Genomic DNA, 14,631 nt, shown 5'->3' on the forward strand with positions numbered 1-14,631 from the left:
CAGGAAGGCTGCTGCCCTGCGGAGGAAGAGAGCTGGTGAAAAGAAGCACCTGCATAGTCACAGGTGGGCAGACAGAGTGCTGCCTAGTTTGACTATTGGACACTAACATCTCAGCGTTTATTGCAAGTCAGTCGGGCATGTTGGCGTCATAACAGGATTAGGGGTAGTGTCCGGGAAAGTACGAAGATATGTGCAAAAACAAGTCTTCAGGTCAACGCCACATGAATAGTGTTATTCCTCGACCTACCCCTCTCGGGTTAAAGGTGGGTTTGGGCAAGTCCTTCAGCCTCTGCCAGTCGGAGGGCTGGCACGAAGTGGCCTGGAAGGAAGACACCTGTGTCTGCGCGACCGCCGCAGAGCTCCTCTGGCCCACCCCTCTGGCCCCTGAGAATGGACACAGCCCTTAGACACTTGTGAGGAGGCCGCCAGAGCCAGGGACAGCGTAGAGTGCGGACAGTGCAGCACTGAGTGATCGAGGGGTTGGGAAGACTCTCCGGGCGGGCTGGACACTGGGCTACTTCCAAGAAAGCGTCCTGCGCTGGCGCACGTCCACTACGTCAGGGGGAACCCCGTGCTCGATTCAGGGCCCCGATGACCCAGCAGGGCAACCAATTCTCGAGCTCTCAGATTTCCGCCAGACGCCAGCTCCAAGGTAGGCTTCCCTGGCAGCCTCAGTTGCTCTCCCGGGTAGGGTCAGCCCCAGCCCGGCCCACTGTGCACCGTCTTCACCGCCCGCGAGCCGCCCCACCGAAGCTCCAGTGCACCCAGCACGCAGGGGCGCCCGCAGGCCTCGCCGCTCCCGGCATCCTCCGCGGGCTGAGCGCGCCGGCCCAAGAACTCAAGGACCCCGTCCCGCGTCCCGCGGCAGGGTCCCTTACCCAAGATGCCCCGGGCCCTCATTTGCATGCGCCAACCGACGGGTAAATCCCGGGGGTCTTCGCGGTCCGGCCAGCACAGCACCAAACGTGAGAGCCTCGTGAGGTGGTTGCGTGGTGTCAACTTTTCTTGAGCAGTCCAAGGGCGCCGGAAGGGCGCGCAATTCGGTCACCCTAAGTAAGAGAGAAGAGAGGCCTCCGTGCCTTATATATCCTGTGGGCGGAGGTAGTAACGTGCTCGCTTCGGCAGCACATATACTAAAATTGGAACGATACAGAGAAGATTAGCATGGCCCCTGCGCAAGGATGACACGCAAATTCGTGAAGCGTTCCATATTTTGTCCCATTCCCCCAAGTATCTGGAGTGGTTTTACTGTTTCCCTTTAGTACGGTATCTAAGGCTTCCACGGGCGAACGTACGTGACTCCCTGGCATCACACGAGCGCCCAGCTGCCTTAAAACCTATGGGTACATTATCTAGGCGATCCTTCTATCGGAATCTGAATGTTTCTTGTCATTGGTTAGTATCTGGTTTTGGTGCAGGCAAGCAGTTTTTCCTAAGTCAAATTTCCCATCACAGAATTCGTCCGATTCAGTAATCCGAGTTCTGACTGTTCCTTAAAGGTCAAATGAAAACTGGTATTGCAGAACCGGTCTCAGGCGGATTTGGAGGCATATCTGAATGGACTTCCTACTTCCAGCCAATATTCAATATTGGCTGATACTGATCTCTTCGGATATAACCATGCCTGGGTAAACAGGCCCTGCCTTTGTGCAGTTAGTAGTGTAAGAGTGTGACCACCTAGGTCTAAAAATACCCGGAGGATATCACAAAGTAGGCTCAATAAATGATCCCTAATGTTCCTGCCTTCCCTTCGTAAGGATCCATTGCTTTAGCGATCATTAGTAATTTGCAAGTCATTTGGTAAGGAACAAGCAGCTGATGTGCCAGGCACCTTGTGTTCTTATGAACCAACTCACCTAGACCTCTGGAGAGTTTGTATTTTTGAGGGAGACAATACCATAAGTCAGTCGATTTCAGAATTTTTAAGTTCTATGACGGAAAAGCAAGCTGACCTTTTCTCATTTCTTAGTATTTAGGAAACGATTTATTTGGACTTAAACTTCCAGGTGTAACTCACCTTCGTTATCAATTCACACATGAATTAAAAAAACATTTTTTCCCTTTCTCGAGATAACATTGGGTTACAAACCTGCACGTAATTCAGGTAAATAGGTTCACCAAATATTTTTCTAGTGAGACTAATATTATTTCATACTGGGGTTGTGTGCTTTGACTCACGTTTTTCCTAATCTTTCAGCAAGGGGCAAAATATGGAACGCTTCACGAATTTGCGTGTCATCCTTGCGCAGGGGCCATGCTAATCTTCTCTGTATCGTTCCAATTTTAGTATATGTGCTGCCGAAGCGAGCACGTTACTACCTCCGCCCACAGGATATATAAGGCACGGAGGCCTCTCTTCTCTCTTACTTAGGGTGACCGAATTGCGCGCCCTTCCGGCGCCCTTGGACTGCTCAAGAAAAGTTGACACCACGCAACCACCTCACGAGGCTCTCACGTTTGGTGCTGTGCTGGCCGGACCGCGAAGACCCCCGGGATTTACCCGTCGGTTGGCGCATGCAAATGAGGGCCCGGGGCACCTTGGGTAAGGGACCCTGCCGCGGGACGCAGACCAGGGCCCTTGAGTTCTCAGGGCGAGGCGCTCAGCCCGCGGAGGATGCCGGGAGCGGCGACCCTGCGGACGCCTCTGCGCGCGCTACGCCTTGAAGGGCCGACGGGGCGACTCGCTGAGGTTGTGGGAAGGACTCGGTACGCAGAGGGCAAGACCGGGCCACACTTTTAGACTGTGTGGTTTCCCACTTAAACTTTCTCCGATTAGTACTTAAAAAAAAAAAGTAATTTCCAGTCCCGATAACACTTCGAAAAGTGAAGGTAACTCCTTAATATCACCTAATCTATTCGCTTTTCGTTAGAAGTTCCTACATAGGCTGAGAGAGGATTTTATTGTTGAATTGTAACCCACAAAGTCCCCGTCTCACGCTGTATTTGGCCACAATGACCCTTAGGTCTTTGTTGTCCAGTGGCCTCCGCTCCATTTTTCTTCATGTAGTTGGTTTATTGGGGGAATGGCAAAATTCCCGCATTTGACTCCTTTCCTAATGTTAATGTCTTTTAACTTCTTTCTCTGTCCTCCAGGTTTCTTGAAAATGTATAGTTAGCTATGGAGGCCTCATTAGATCCTGGTCAATTGTTTGGGCTTGTGAGGTGCATTGTAGGGCGCGCGCTGACTATTGCCCCCCTCAGCTGGAGGCGTGTGATGTTCTGGCCGAGCCAGTTGGGTTCAGGTGAGGTTGGCAGCCTGACTTCTGCATTATAATTTCCTATAAATCTTACAACAGTAAGATACACTTAATGATTTTAGAATACACTGATGAAAGTTGCCCAGGTAGTTAGCTTTTTGTTGGTTGATTTTTAACCCCCATCACCTGAGTTGTAAGGATGTCAACCCAAGACCCCTGGTGTCCAAGTACTGTGCCCCAAGAAAGAAAAGTTAATAAAACCAGGAAAAGAAATGAAGTGTGTCCATGTCGTTTGAGAATATGGATCGTTCTGTACATTCCATGGTTTGATTACACGAGCTAACAAGTTACTGTTCTCTGTCAGCTAAATCGAAGTCGTGTTTTTGTCTTCTTCGCTGCTCTGAGGATCTTCCCAAGCCACTTAATGTTGACCCTGGATGCAGGGTCTCCAGTCCACTCCTCCCTCACGGTCGGCTATGCTTTAGCTACATGTTCTTGTGTAGAATCAATTGATAAGCAAAATTAGCTCCACGTTCCCCCATCTCTGATTGCAGGCTGATATTCCTTTGCTGGATTTTTTCTGAAAGTAGTTTTCTGTCAGGCTGGACATTTATTGAAACCCTCATCCCAAAGGACAGTGTGCGCTAGGCCTTCAGATTTAACACCTTGGGTTTCCTTACTCTGTTTTGTTTCTGTTACACATGCTAATTTGTCCAAATTGTGTTTCTTTGCAGTCTTTCCCTCCTGTTTCTTCTCTCCCCATCCTGCACCTCCCTCCACCTACACTGAATAACTCACTAAACACACATACTCAGTTAACCTTATGTCTTTGTAATCACACTCATGTCTTCACACTACACATTTGCAACTTTAAAACACTATTGGCTTCTGCTAACTTAGAAAATACTCAAGATCCTGTATTTGCATTTTGACAAAAACAATGCTTGCTCTTATCACTGGTTAGTATGTGTAAATCTCCACAATCACTTTCTTGGAGGGGAGTGATAGCATTCTTTATCACATCTTTTAGAAGTCATAGGAAAGTTAGATAGGTGACTTTTTAGTTAGATAATCTTTTGTGTTTGAATTGATATTTGCTTTTATCAGAAGAAGATAGAATCTCAAAAGACATTGTTGACTGAAGAGATTGATTTAAAGGATTTGTCTCAACTCTGGTTACTTAACAAGAAAAAAATTATTTTTATATTCTGGAACACTTGTGTTCTATTAACAGTAAATGACAAAACTCCAACATTCCAGTGATTTCAATTAGCATTGGAAAAAATTGTTACCTATCTTAGTAATATATAAAACTATGCATCTTACATCAATGGCACTTTAGATCTAAAGAGATACAGTATCTCATTTTTCAGAGAAAGAAACTGTGTAGCGACTTCCCTGGACCTTACTGGCACTGGCCCCACCAACTTCTGAGGCCAAATCCATTGCTCTTCCAATGTACCATTTGTGGTGTTACTAGTAAGTTCATACTCTTTGCAGTAAGTTAAAAAGATAAGAATAAAGACTTTAAGACTGACATTTTACAATTTTTTTTTTAAGTTCCGCTCATTAGACTGCAACAGTAAGATAGTAAACACTGGAAAGTCTACCTTTTTCTTTTCTTCACAGCAAGGGAACATTTAGTGATATAGCATAATTGAAACAGGCAAAAACCACAAGTCATTTCCTGTTCAGGAATTTTGCTGTAATTGAAAAGAAGAAACGCAACCAAAAATTCTCACATCCTCTTGTGCAAGGAAAAGATGAGTCACTAGAACTACAGCATCAATGACCATCTTTACCTGGTCTGAAACTGGTGATCTATTGGGTAACAGATTATCAACCTGGGCTGCAGTTTGTAATCACTGAGAGCTTTTCGAAATAACAGTAGGCGAGCCCTCCTCTGTAGCCTTCAGACATCTACTTGATGCTTGTAAGCACCCTCCCTTCTTTTCTCTGCTCTTTCTTTTCAGTCACATTATGCATCTGGGGAAGCTTGTCTTGAGTTCCCTTCCAGGCCATCTCCTTTTATGGTCATATCCCCTTCCCTCCTGTCCCACTGAGTGACCATACTGATGGAACACATTCCTCCTAAGTGTTCCTTCTAGCTAGAAAGAACTCCAAGGATTGAAACTCACCACTCCTGAGTTTTATTTCTTCAGGGCTCTGCTAGTTAACCCCATAAACTAGAATATGCTAGAGCACTGTTTCCCAAATTTGCCTAGTCTCAGATCCATCTCTTACAGTGTCTAGAGGATTGGCTGGTGCTAAGACATTCAAAGGATGATTTGGCATATTTCCTGGATGACTTATCTGTGTTTTAATGAAATGAGAAAGTCACTGTGATAAGGCTGTTGTGAGATATTTTTTGTGCTTGGAGCCCTTTCACAGCAACCAGTTAGTTCTTTTAATTTGTGCCAGATAACCACATTTTTTACTTGACTTAAAAAACAAAATGCATGAGAGAGACTATCAAAGATAGGCTTGTTATTTTCTTGTCCTTACTGCAAAATTAGCCTTATTCACACACATCTCTATTTCTCTCTTCTGGTTTCAGGGAAGAGATGTCCCTTATAAGGGAAAAAGTTGGGTCTGGGTAAAGAATTACTTTGCCTAGACTCTAGAGAATACCCCCCTTATATCCCTATCTGATTCCAATTTTATGGAAACTATCTTATGACTCTGTCAATTGAAGTTGATAGAAATGCAAAATAATTACTGTTTATAGGTTTGCACAATCTGTCCTGACCAGTAGAGGTTCAGTGGACTGTTCTTTACCACTGTAGAAGAAGCTAGTTTTGCTTCCATTTGCACATTCATTTCATATGTGCAAATACGCTTTTCTTACGCATTTGTGATTTTTGCTTTCACCTTTGAGCTGATAAATCTCTCTTATTCCTTATTGATCAATGTTTAATAACATTTTAAACACACACTTTATATCTATATGAGAGGCATGACTTTTATTTATTTATTTTTAAAATTCTTTCAACAGTTTTGAGATCTTCTACTGCAATGACCAATGGATTCACCTAAGAAAATCAGGTATTTTCACCAGAGCAGTAAAGTTCATGTGCTGCTGAAAGCCCAGATATATCTCTTTTTGACTCTCAAAATGACAATAGAACTTTGCTTACTCTGTTTGTATAAGTTTAATACTTTCTCTTAATTTTGTGACTTGTCTTTCTTTGTTTATACCACTAAACATATTACCTACTGTCAGAAGCAATAATTGGGAGTTTGGTGGTATGGTCTGAGCATTTGGTGAGCTCTGTGAATAGATTATCGAATTATAGAGTTCTAGACTCTGTTGGGTGAGGGACAAGAGAGAAACCAGTTAGTCCTGATTGCTTATGCATCTACATCAATGAAGAATGTTGTGTGCTACCAAGAAAGAAAATAGCATTTTATATCTGAACCTGCACATTTTTGTGTTTCTGTGTTTACTCTTGACCCATGAGTGAAGTTTTAGAATTGAAGAAATCAACTATGTTTGTATGTCTGTTTATCTATAACTCAGGAAGGTCTTTCCCTCTAATTATATGAATGTGTAATGTTTTCCTAAATCCATGTGGTATTAATAAATTGGAGTATAAACTCTCCTAAATTAAAGTAGCCCTATTCTGATTAGGTTATGAGAGAAATAGTGCTTATATAAATAAAATATTCCTGTAATTCATAGATAGTAAGGAAATAGAACTAAGATTTAAAATGTGCTAGATTTAAAAAGTATTTTTAAATAAACCAGCTTAGAAACATTTTAAGAATTCAAGTTCATATAATTTAAGTGAACTAACCTAGTTTAATAATTTGGTTTAAACTGGGTCTCCCCGGTGGCACAGCAGTTGAGTGCTGGGTTGTGAAGCTGCCCGCAGCCTCTGCAGCGCCGGTTTGCTCCCCAGCCCCCAGGTGAGGGTCCCACATGGCAAGCAGACCTCTCCTGCCACCCACTGCTCCCCTCAGCAGTGTACTTCATCAGTCGGCCTGCTCTGCTCTCCGCCCTGACTCTGGTGAATTCTTTCACCCTCCTGTGCTTCTGTGCGTGTATAAAAAAATAAATACCAGTGCTTGTATAAATAAATAAATAAATCTTTAAAAAAATTGGTTTAATAAAAACAGTGATATCTCTGATTTATTGATGTTACATATTACAAATGTGCAATTTAAAAAGATTTATTTTATTTATGCATATAAGAGCTGGGGTATAAGCCAGAGATGTTGGGTGGGGGTGTGTGAGAAGATTAACTAGAGACAGAGTGGGGAGCAGAACAGGCGGATTGAATGAAATACATTGGTGAGGGGAGCAGCAGGTGAGATAGGAGAGGTCTGCTGCTCTGTATGTGGGTTAGCTTCCTGGCTGGGGATCAAACTCCAGCTGTATTAGCTGCAGATAGCTTCATAGTGCTGACACTTAACCCCTTGCATCACCAGGGAGCCCCCAAATGTGCATTTTTGCTATACTTTTCAATACGTATATAGGTTTACTGAACAGATAAACTGGCATTACCTCTAGTTACTGCTTGCTTATTATGATAAATGTAAATTTGTGTTTCACCAAATCGAATCCTTATTCTGATGAACTTTATTTCTTGTAATTTGTTTTGTAATATGTCTGCATAAAGACACATTTCTAAGATTTTAGTAACTTAAAATCTTGCATTGGTATTAAATTGAATTAATTAATGGAAAATCTTTGGTTACCTAGTTTATTTCTAAGTAAGGTTGGTAAATTATTGTTAAATATAATTTTAACTTTATAAACCTTTGCTCTTATTTCTATATACTCTAGAAATGCTGTATCTTGGAGTCATGTAGGTGAACATGTTCATTTTTGCCACTTTAAGAAGTTTCATATAAAATATTAGTGATTGTAGAACATTATAGTATCTTTATTCATAAACTCTGTTAGTCTGATGAAGTGTTGGGGTGTGACAGTTTACAATATTACAACCCTTGTCCCCCAGTTTTCTCTGCAAATTAGAAGTTACTTTGGTTAAAAGTAATTATTGCAAATGGTTGAGACTATACTGAGAAGCAACAGTTTCAGAGAAATAGAACTGTATGTGTTTCTATTCTTTTAATTATATATATTTTTTTTCACAGAAAAACTAGTTTGTCTTAAAGCAGCAGGATAAGTTTTCATATTGCCTTATTTTTGTTTTAATCTCTAGTATCTGCAGTGAGATCTATTTCATTTCTGATGTTGATTTGTGCTCTCTCATATTTCCTTTATCTGCCTGACTAGAATTTTATCAATTGTATTGTATTTTGCAAAAATCCACTTTTTTTGGTATTGCTTGTTTACTACTATGTTATTGATTTCTACTTTTTGTTATTTCCTTCTGTTTACTTTTGGTTTCTCTTTTTTCTCTTGCTCCTTATAGCAAAAATTTATATTATTAATTTTAGACCTTTCTTCTTTTCTAATAGAAACCTTTGAAGTTATAAATTTGTCTGTAAGTACTGCTTTATTCCTAGTCTACAGATTTTATTTTATTTTATTTTTTTAAGATTCATTTATGCATCAAGAACTGGGGTATAGGCCAGCGATGGGGGAGGGTTGAGAGGATTCACCAGAGACAGAGTGGGGAGCAGAACATACAAATTGACTGAAATACACTGCTGAGGGGAGAAGCAGGTGAGACAGGAGAGGTCTGTTGCACTAGGTTGGTAGCTTCCTGACCGGGGATCGATCTTGTGCTGCAGTGGCTGCGGATAGCTTCATAGGTTGTGTCTTAACCCCTTGTGCCACCAGGGAGGCCCCCACTAGTCTACAGATTTTAATGTGCTGTGTTTGCATTTTCATGTAGTTCAAGATACTTAATTTTCTGTTTACCTTTTTTCCCCTTTGTCTCATGAACTTATTTTACTTTCCAGATATTTGGGGAATTTTCAAGGTATCTATATATTTTTTTAGTTTAATTCCTTTGTGGTACAATTTTGATTACATTTATTGAGACTTGTTTTATAGCTCAAGTTACAGTAAGTCTAGTGAATACTTAATGTGCACAGTAACAGATTGTGTGGTTGTTGCCGTTAATATTGTATATTCTTACTGATTTTTTTGTACTTCTCCCATCATTATTAAGAGGGACTGTTGAAATCTAGCTATTATTATTAATTTCTCTGTTTGAACTTTTAGTTCCAGCAGTATTTGCTTCATGTATATTGAAGTTCTGTTTTTAGATACAAATACATTTAGAAATGCTATACCATCTTGAGGAATTGATTCTGTTACCATTATGAAATAGTCCTCAATTATCACAACTACTTAAAATAATCACATGGATATTTGATAATTTATGAAAATATTTAAAATGGAAATACTTGTGTCTGCCAAGGCCACATTCCTTTTATCTTGCTTTAGTTTTCCACCATGGCATCTATCTCCAACAAAGTTTGTTCTCTCTCTTCCCCCACTAGAATAAAACTTACAAAGAGTAAGATTTATTTTGTTCACAGCTGTATCCCAACTACTTGTCCAAAATATGACATCAGTAAATACATTCTGAATTGGATTAATGTATAATAAAATTACAATAGCCATAAGAACATAATATTTCCATGACTTATCCTATTTACTCCATGGTAATGTAACTGGATCCTTATAGTGCCCAGAGGTTACAGGGCAAGGTGGCTTTGTTGGCACTGAGGCCTTCTGGCCTCAGCCCACCAGCCATGGACGTTCTCTCTCCATCTGCCCCAGTGAGGCCAGCTCCAGCTATGGCTCCCTGGAGCCAACAGGCCCCATGAGCATGCACTGACCTGTATATAGGCTGGGCTGAGTTTTGCCCCCTTTTGTGTCTGGCTGTAGGATTCTAAATGGACCAATCTGGTTTGAGCTAAATGAGCCAATCAGGTGTGACTAGACTAACACACTTCTTTAGTTTATTTAGATTGAAAATGGAAAATGAGTTGATTGATGGCAGATGGTCCAATCAGATGCCTGGGATTGAAAATGCTCTAATCAGGCTTATAATGTAGGAGGCCCCAAAGGGGTTATAAGGCAGAGAAAGAACCAGCTTAGTTCATTCTGCTCCCATCTCTGAAGAAAGAAAGATCCTGTTTCTGAACTCTGAAGAAAGAAGCATTCTGCTCCTGGCTTCCAAAGAAAGAAAGATTTATTGGATCGCCTTTGAAGGATTCTGCTTCCAGCCTCTGAAGAGAGAGAAGCACTGACTTCTGTGTGATTCTAGCAGTCTCCATAGGACTTCTAGTTGACTTCCAGATCTCCAGACCTCTGTATACCTTCGCAGAGACTTGGCCATCACATCTGCCTCTGGCCTTGCCTTTGGCCCTGCCTCTGACCTGGCCTGCAAAGAGCATAGTAGGGCTATACTTCTCAAAGAGCTTCTGGTTCTCCTGCACTGTTTTCTGGTGTTGTAGAGTCCATTGCTGTCTGGTCTGTCCAGCCCAGCCTTCAGACTGCTGCTGTGGGCTGCTGCAGTGTCACCTCATCCTCCATGTACAGCCTTTGTTTGGTACTTAGGGATTCTGTGGATGCTCTCTGGGGTGAGACAGCTGGCCACTTGTGGCCTTAAAAACTCCTTTCCCCCAATCCCCTGTTTGTTAAATAAACCCTGTTGTTTGACCCTGCGCCTAAGTGGTCTTTCAGTTGTGCACGTGGATGAGAACCCACTGACATTGACTTGTCTCCACACCTTGGTACTGTCCCTAAGGACTATTGTAACATTGTTTTAAGTACTCTTTTGCACTGTTTTGGTACTCTTTCAGTAAGATGACCTCAACTCACACTGGTGCCATTTCAGGTATAACTTTTACACCCCAATGTGCTATTATGCTGCCCTTCAGCACAGCTAGTACCACAAAACTGTTGCCTTGGCTTTTCAGAGTCTGAGGCAGGTGTTAATGAGATAATCCTTTGTTTTAACATGCTCTTTGTGTCATGGCCACTTCTAATTTATCTAGGAGTTAGTCATGAATCATTCCAGAATGATGAGTTTGAGCCATATACACCCAGACCTAGTACCTCACCTTGGATACCTGTTATAAACACCTTCCTCCTTCAGGAGGCTGTTTAGACCCACATATAGAATGTTCTGTTTGGACCAGCCTCACTATTTCTAGGAATATCTCTATATATCTCTGGATTGTAAGGTGAGTAGGAGGTTTTTTATGCCAGGTAAGGTACACGCCAAGACTTTGACGTTTTTTTTTTTTAATGTGAAGACCTCAGCTGCACAAAGCAATTGAATTCTGTATCTCCTGATCCACACTGTGGTTTCACTTCCCCCATCAGCTTTGTTCTTTTATACAACTGAAGGTATTTTTTTCTCCAAGAAATTTAAGTTTCAAATCCACCAGAAAAACAGCCTGCCCCATTGTAATATTTGATAATGTAAACTGTAAATAAAACATTTATCAAACCTCCCTCAGATTTATTTCTAAAGTGGTAGCCTTCCCCACCCCCCCGCATCTTTTTAAATTGTGTGTTTTGAGTATCATGCAAAGACCCCTGGGTCTGATGGTCAGAGCTTATATCTCAGCCCCTTCCCTTGGACAACCCATACCATCTTGTGAAATAAGGATAATGATGTCTGCCCTCCTGTGAGAAAGGCTTGGGAAAATGCTTGTGCATTGCAGAGCTCTGCAGGCATGTACATTACTGTTGTTGCCATGAGAAGCTTTCTCAACTTTAAGGTTAGCTGTTTTACTCATTAATTCAAGAAGAACATTTGGATATTTGTATTAGAGGTCCTCACTACATCTGAAGAGCACCTGCTTATAACTCTTGAGTGAGGGAATAGCCACTGACTGTTACCGTGGAAACTAGGACGATTTAAAAACAACACTGGAAAGGAAACTGTAACTGGGAGAAAACACTTGGGGCCAATCACCTTTTTTTTTTTCTCCAAAGCTTAACATATTAGGCACCTGTTTAAACATGTTTTCCTAATCATTTTTTTAAACCCAAAGGCCATATACATTTGGATCCTTCTTATTAAATACATGATGAAAATGAGAGATAAGATATGTTGTCATTTTGGCAAAGTTAACACTAAAAAGTCTTTTACTACTTGTATCTACTTTGTACCTATTATCCTATTGGTTTTTCTTAATGTCTGGATGGTATCAGTCAGTTGAAATTATATTTTTGGTCAGCTATAAGCATACCATTGTTTAGGGTCTCTGAGGATAAAGATAACCCAAGGACCCCATAGTGTTTTTGCCAAAAAATCCCTCATTCTTGTGATAATATATTGTTCTGGTACATTTTGAGCTTACAGATTTTTTTTTTTTTGTATCTTTTATTGGCTACTCTTTGTCTATGACCCCTGACTGTTCAGATCCTCCCCAAACCTCAATGCTTGGATCCTGTTCCTGCTGCTTTTTAAGTAACTCAGGGGCAAACTCAGCTAATTGTGGATCAGTCTATAGACTGTGCATCTGGAGGACTCACACCATTGTGCTCAGTACCTCCCTTCTCTGAACTCATTCCAGATTTTTGGGATTGCAATTCAGCAGGCCTGGGGAGGAGCCCTGGAATATGCATTTGAATCGGCATCCAGGGGACTTCTGAATCAGGGCTCTGTGATCTAGTATTTGAGAATCTCTGGTCTGATTTTTCTCTTTGACTTTTCTCTTTTTTTTTTTAAATTTTTTTTTTTATAGAGGCATGTTTTATTTATTTATTTGTTTGTTTGTTTGTTTATACATGCACTGGGTACAGTCAGAAGCGCGGGAGGGTGAGAGAATTCACCAGAGCCAGAGCGGGGAGCAGAGCAGGCAGAAGGACCAAAGTACACTGCTGAGGGGAGCAGCGGGCGGCAGGAGGGGTCTGCGCGCCATGTGGGACCCTCCTCCAGTGGCCGGGGAGCAGCCGGGGATCGAACCGGCTTTGCAACCCAGTACTCAACCACTGCGCCACTGGGGAGGCCAGGCTTTTATCTTTTAAATTCAATGAGCATAAAACTGATTAACATTCCACAGACAGATGCCAGTTTCTTTTTCCCGTCCTGCACCTGGACCAAAACTTTGCACATGTGATCAGCATAGTCTTTGCTCACCCTTCTTCCCAACTCTCTCTCCTCTTTCCTAATTCCCAACACTCCACACAACTAATCATTTGCTAAGTCCACTTGGTTCCTCCTTGTGAGTCTTCTTTTACATTCACATCTCCTTGTTGACCACCCCTGTAGTTGTCCCTCACCACATCACACTTGGGCTACCCAGAGTGTTCTAACTTCTAATGGCACTTTCATATAGTTGACTACCATTTTGTACAAACATTATTTTCATCATGTCATTCACTCAAGATTCTCTGTCACCCATCTCAGATCTTGAATTTTATGTCAACTTAAAAAAGACACAAAAATAGTAATTATTTTTATGGTTAGGAATGAAATATACCATTATTATATTTTTATCAGTTTCTGTGATTATTGTCCTGCATTCTTTCTTGCTGAAGTGCATTCTTCAGTTAGCTTTTTTTTTATTCCAGTGGGAGTTTGTGGGTGGTAAGTTCCCTCATCTATTATCCCTGAATAGCTGGGTGTAGAATTCAAGGTGGTTAATTATTTCTCTCAGTATGTGGAAGATATTACTCAATTTTCTTTTGTCATTGATTGTTGCGGATAAGTCTGTTGTCAGTCTAATTATCATCCTCATAGAAATTTGTTTTTTCTCTAGTAACTTTTATCATGTTCTATAATTTGACTACATACTATTGTTGTAGATTTATTTTTATTAACTTACCTTCTCAAATTTCAAAGTGTGAACTCATATTTCTTAAAAAACTTGAAAAATTTTAGCCACTAATTCTTTAAGTGTTACTTCACTTCCATTAACTCACTGCTCTTATGAAATTGCTTAGATATATTCTGTGACTTTTTTTTTTAATGCTCTACTAGCTCAGATTTTTTTTTTTTTTTTTAAGATTTATTTATTTATTATTTATACAAGCACTGGGTACAGTCAGAAGCGCGGGAAGGTGAGAGAATTCACCAGGGCCAGAGCCGGGAGCAGAGCAGGCAGAAGGACCGTGGTACACTGCTGAGGGGAGCAGCGGGTGGCGGGAAGGGTCTGCGCGCCATGTGGGACCCTCCTCCGGAGCCCGGGAGCAGCTGGGGATTGAACCGGTGCTGCAGAGGCCGCGGGCAGCTTCGCAACCCAGCGCTCAACCGCTGCACCACCGGGGAGGCCCTATTTTGTGACTTTTCAATGTAATCTCCATGTCTCTTAATTGCTCTTTCATAATATTTTTCTCCTCAACAGTGAGTTTTTTTTTTTTTTTTTAAAGATTTTTATTTATTTATTTATACAAGCACTGGGTACAGTCAGAAGCGCGGGAGGGTGAGAGAATTCACCAGAGCCAGAGCAGGGAGCAGAGCAGGCAGAAGGACCGAGGTACACTGCTGAGGGGAGCAGCGGGCGGCGGGAGAGGTCTGCGCGCCATGTGGAACCGGTGCTGCAG

The 14,631-nt window shown here is 41.7% G+C and overlaps 1 protein-coding gene and 2 non-coding genes across 5 annotated transcripts in view; 2 read left to right on the forward strand and 1 right to left on the reverse strand.

The window, feature by feature from the left end:
• Positions 1 to 1,109: 1,109 nt before the first annotated feature.
• LOC119239708 (U6 spliceosomal RNA) lies at positions 1,110 to 1,216 on the forward strand. The gene has a single exon (XR_005123974.1). It is a non-coding gene; the product is annotated as a U6 spliceosomal RNA (small nuclear RNA).
• Positions 1,217 to 2,204: 988 nt separating this feature from the next.
• Positions 2,205 to 2,311, reverse strand: LOC119239709 (U6 spliceosomal RNA). The gene has a single exon (XR_005123975.1). It is a non-coding gene; the product is annotated as a U6 spliceosomal RNA (small nuclear RNA).
• A 312-nt stretch (positions 2,312 to 2,623) lies between these two features.
• The window catches only part of AKAP6 (A-kinase anchoring protein 6), a 529,429-nt gene continuing 517,421 nt past the window's right edge, over positions 2,624 to 14,631 (forward strand). For all 3 annotated transcript variants that reach the window (XM_054689765.1, XM_054689756.1, XM_054689754.1), the window contains exons 1-2: positions 2,624 to 2,829; positions 6,193 to 6,242. The gene's annotated coding sequence lies outside the window, so the exon portion shown is untranslated. The remainder of the gene's footprint in view (positions 2,830 to 6,192; positions 6,243 to 14,631) is intronic.

Source organism: Talpa occidentalis, unplaced genomic scaffold (assembly GCF_014898055.3).
Source record: "Talpa occidentalis isolate TD23 unplaced genomic scaffold, MPIMG_talOcc4v2.1 talOcc4.11, whole genome shotgun sequence".
Taxonomy (NCBI): Eukaryota; Metazoa; Chordata; class Mammalia; order Eulipotyphla; family Talpidae; genus Talpa; species Talpa occidentalis.